This window comes from Acanthisitta chloris, unplaced genomic scaffold (genome assembly GCF_000695815.1).
Source record: "Acanthisitta chloris isolate BGI_N310 unplaced genomic scaffold, ASM69581v1 scaffold17811, whole genome shotgun sequence".
Classification (NCBI taxonomy): domain Eukaryota; kingdom Metazoa; phylum Chordata; class Aves; order Passeriformes; family Acanthisittidae; genus Acanthisitta; species Acanthisitta chloris.
The window spans coordinates 22366-27565 of NW_008657864.1; the positions used below are offsets into that span (position 1 = coordinate 22366).

The 5200-nt window shown below is 38.1% G+C and overlaps 1 protein-coding gene across 1 annotated transcript in view; it reads right to left on the reverse strand.

The window, feature by feature from the left end:
* LOC103811895 (putative RNA-binding protein Luc7-like 2) overlaps positions 1–4441 on the reverse strand; it is a 24998-nt gene extending 20557 nt beyond the window's left edge. The window contains 2 exon segments of the mRNA XM_009084893.1: positions 2622–2716; positions 4390–4441. The gene's annotated coding sequence lies outside the window, so the exon portion shown is untranslated.
* Positions 4442–5200: the final 759 nt, after the last annotated feature.

Here is a 5200-nt window from a genome sequence, read left to right on the forward strand (position 1 = left end):
CATTTTGCAGACAGGAACAGCAATATGCAGCACCTAAGAACTGCAGATTATCTTGTGACAAAAAAATTGGCAATTCATGTCCAGTATTTTACTGATAATCTAGTCAATGAAGAGATATAACCTCATAAAATGTTCCAGGTGCATTCACAGATCTGAACCTAAAAAAAAAAAAGAAGTCACTCAACCTTTGTTACCTCTAGATCTTAAATGTGAAGGTGCATAAAAATCTTCCTGTCAAAATCTGGAGAAAACTTCACAGTCATTTCCTAAATCAGTGACAAGCTGTTCAGTCAGACCACATGGTTCTCACCCCTTTACAAACTGCTATTAAGAGAGGGCCCATTTCCTCAGACTTATGGTGAGGTAAACAGCAGAGTACCACACGGGTCAGGTAAAGTCTGTCTCTCAGGAGTCCCTTTCCACTCCCACTAAAAGGACTGAACTAGTCATTGGTTTTCTGGACCCAGGTTTACACTGTGGAACACATTTTGTGGTATGATGACTAACTGCATTATGAGGAAGAAAAATAAAGATGATACCCTCTGAAGAAGCAGTTTAGTTTGGTACTCCAAGAGCAGCAGCAGATTCCAGCAGGACACAGATGAGAACACAGTGAGGATGTAACTGGGTAAGCTGCCCCAACCCACATGATTGACCAGCACTGTAAGAGGCACTACTGCATGACACCTATGACTTTTATAGTTCTAAAAATAAACACTTCTTACCTGCTAAACACAGCTGCTCTAGAAATCTTTGCTTACAGAAATTGGACCATGACGAAAAACTGCCAAATGAATCTTCGAAAAGTCTCTCCTTGTGGATTATGACCAATGACTTTGTATGTTTTTATAGCATACTGGCATGTCCCAAATATTGCCCAAGCATGAGCCATTCTGCTCATCACACAACCAAAACACTGACCAACGTAACAGACGGGTGAAAAGGAACACATTCTTCTCCCCTTTTCCCCATTTTGTTTGGACAGTAATGCACAGAACAGTTCAAAATAAAACTGCATATACATTGATACACAAAGCACTGTTACCAATTTGTTACCACTTTTAAAAAGCAATGGTTTGAAGGTAAGGAAATATGTGCAAGATGCATTACTTTCAGTGTTAATTATCTTCTGTATATGCCAAACATGCCACATTACCTTCAGACACTTCTTTTTTGTTACATGAGAGAACTTTGGGATACAAAAAGAAAGGGTGTCTTTCAGGAAAGGAAAAACCCCTTAGAAAGCCACAGGACTTGCAAAGAAGCTCAAAACGGGGCCCTTCTCTACTCCACTGCCTTTTTCATTAAGACAAATGCTAAGTTCTCTAGTTCAGTTCTACTATTTATTTTGCCTCTTCTGCCTGTCTTTCTTAGCAATTACAGTTGTCCCTACTTCTGCAGGGACTCGTACAAAGAGGGAAGAATGGACTGTAACCATTTGTCTGTCAGTACAAGTACCAAAATTAGTAAAACAAACAAAGTTAGTGTGTGCATGCATGCTTGAAGCCCTTTGATCCACAAAAAATGTCACGGTAATTTCCTTGGAAAACATATTAAGAGGCCAGGTGACAGGTAAATCAGTTACCAAGTCTATGTATTTCAGTTTCCCATTTTACAAATGAATTTAATTCTTTGTTTCATTAAATATGCCAGTTAAGCTAGCCATTTGGGAATACACAGTACAGAGAACCAATACTACTCCAAATCATCCTTAAGACAGGTTTTTCCAGTACATGTTTTCCCTGGTGCCACACATGCTGACAGGAATAAGAAAAGCTATCCAAGTGTAGCATTAAGAACAGTAGGCACAGGAGACTCTGCACATCCTCATACTACATTTCTCTACTGTAACATTGTGGAACATTAGGTTAAATAATCAATAAAACAGAACTCACTTGTCTTTCACAAAACATAAGCTGCCTTAACCAGGCAGCACAAGGTAAAGTACAAGGCACACTGACAAAGCTACTGATGTGTGTCAAAGCCTGTTGTTTGCAGTGCTCAGGCAGTGGAACTTCTACCACAGAGCACACAAAAATCCAAGTCAAACAAGTTACTAGTATGTCAAAAATGGAGAATTTAAAATTGCCTTAGAATTTATGAAAATGGCACAGTAACTGGATATTGTACAGTAAGTGTCACTACCATATTAAATGTATCTCAGCTTCCAGGAATGTAATTATGTGAACTTTCTATTATTTTCATTAAAATATTTCTGAAGAAAGAAAAATCACCTCTCTACTTCCCTATACAAACGTGTCTACAACCTAAGAGTTTAGGAAAGTAACATCATAATCTATGCATAAATTATATTTCTTTTTTTTTCCTATTACTTGCAACTGTACCAGCCACAATTCATATAGGGACTTCATTTCATTTATTTTATGTTATAGCAAAAAAAGAAAAAAAATTTAGGTAATAATTAGCACATAGAATAGGAAAATTCTGAAATAAAAAATCAACTTCATAATCCATAAATTGTTTATAAAAAGTCTGAACTGCCAGAGAGAGCTAGATAGATACTTGCTGAAAACCACAAAACTAAAGGACATACTAAAAGGACAAACACAATTCAATTTCTCCACTTTTATCTAAACAGAAGACAAAATGTAGCTACGTACAGTTCCAGAGAGCACGTCATGAGGGCAGCAGTTGAGAAGGTGGCTCTTGCACACTCTGTCATCACTGAATTTGATTCGCTGACGGGTTGTGTCCCCTGCAATATAGAAACCAGCACGTCCCAGGTTAGAAATCTGCACAAGTCAGACATGTCCTGCAGGTTACATGCAAAGCGTTAACACTGCCCTGTCACATACTGAAGGTCTATGAACACTAGAACTTTAAACACTCTATGCTTCTTTGCCAAATATCACCAAAAACACAACTGTGTGTTTTAATGCTCTATAATTGCTATTTAAAAATCGTCTCACACTTCTTCAAAAGTGCAGCAGGAAAAGTGCTTGAAACCAGAAAGTCAGCATTAGCTTAAAAACACTTTGATACTACAGCATTTGTTAAATGAGCTATATAATGTTCTATTCAGATTTTGCATGAAATAGTGATGTATTTGTATGCAAGAATTAGCATATAAAAGCAGCCTCAGAAACACAAAATTATACACAATGAGTCTTCACCGAATCCCACCTGATACTCATTTTATGGTTTTGCTCTTGGATGCAATGCACCCTCTTACTTCTGATGGGAGTAGCATAAAGAGTTGGCTGAAGAATGATTTTAAATGCTTACAAACCTGGAAAAAAAAATGAGTCAAACATACAGGCATAGCCTATATGCAAAATTATTTTACAGGTGTTTGCATATCTTCATATGATAAACCTTTTTTGTTCCCCCTCTGCTACATGCTGTTTGTTGGGCTGGAACATCTTAATTATATCTTCACTGTGGCAGGTTGTAGGTCCTGCATCAGCAGAAGCACCAACCTGCCCACACACTGAACTCCATTTGCAAGGTTAAATAACCCCTTCTTGGAGCAGGACCTTAAGTCTTCAGAGCAAAGTAACCAGCTGGTACTCTGGGGATGAGGGAGGAATATGTTTCCTTTTGAGTCATAATTGTCACTATTTGAAATTCAGAAGAGAGATCACTGCTATGGCTCTCTTCTTGTTAAGACACAGGCATGATAGGACACCTTAATCCCTCTCAAGATGCAGCTATTTATTAGTTTTTTTTAACAGAACTTGTTAAGGTCTCTAATCATTGAAAACCTACTGGTGAATTACTGAAGCAAGGAGGGCTGCTGGGAGAAAAAAAAGACATACAGTGAGTTCAGAGAGCAGCCTCTTCCATTTTGTCAAATATTTTAAAGAGTGTAGATACACTTTAAGGTTATAAAAGTTTTTATGGCTTCATGATCTGAAACTCTAAGACTTTTGAATCTATTAAACAATTCAAGAAGCCAAATTCATTACTAAGGTAACTACAACAGAGGAGAATAAAAAACCTCTTTTTAGTCAAGCCTTTCTTACTACTGTGCAATCCGATTTTTCAATATCGGTTCTATGCATAGGATGCTAATATATAACATTTTCAGATGGGCCACGTTACAGATTATTAAGCAAACAAAGGTTTCCATAAACAACACATGCTTAGTTTGCTTGAGGGATACAACAGTTAAAACCTGTAACCCACACACCAAAGAGCTTCAAAGCAGTTCAACAATAGGTTTTCTGGAGGGCAACCTTACTGCTTAGTTATACTTATACCACTAAAAATTTAGAGTAATCCCTTTATAAACATGCCTGCTACTGCAGCAAAGAGCTTTGCTATTTTTTTTCCTTGGTTTTTAGGAGGTGGATCCGTATTTTTTAAACACATAACTGCGTTTGTTCCACATTCATTAACACATCTGAAAAGTTATTGATAACTCACGGCTCGGCGAATGCGGGGCCTTTCTGACACTCCCTTGCAGATTGATGTAGGCAGGCAAAGATACATTGAACCTTTATAAATAAAACAAGGGGCCAGATTGTTCAGTTTGTATAGAATAATAGACTCTGCCAGCAATTTTAACACAGCATCTAGAAACACATGTTGACTGTAAAGATTCTTCTATATAAAGACACATGAACAAAATAAAAGTATGTTTAAAACCCCCACAGCTGATGGCCTAAGGGCACTAACCTATGAGGAGTCAAGGAGTTATCAAGGCCAGAAAATTGCTGAAAGACTTAGGTTCCTTAGGTAAAGTTGGCAAGTAGTATTTTCACAGACATTAACCTCAAGATCTGGACATAACTTTTTTTCACACCACCACCACAACCAGGTACTGACACTACAGCTGAAAGAGCCTTTGTTCATCAAAGCTGCCTCGCATGACTGTAACAATTACCAAACACGAGGGGAGACACCATGGTGGGGGGAGGGGAAGGGAAAAAGGAAAAAAAAAAAAAAAAAAGAAGTGGCAGAAACTGACAACAGCCTCAAGAGGACTTCACACATTCACATTTTAAACCTATTCTTTCTGCACTCTGCCTTTGGCCTAGAAATGCTCCCATGCACAGAACATTTGGGTGTTTACCTGTTCCATCCTATGAAAGGCAGTTTCAGACATTTGCATGTCTTTTAAGTCCATGCTGTTTCAGAAGGAAAAGTTCCTCAAAAAGGAAAGGTGCCATACACCATGTCCTAACACTCACTGAATTCTGTGTCCCGCTGGCAGCTCATTCACATGTCTGACAGC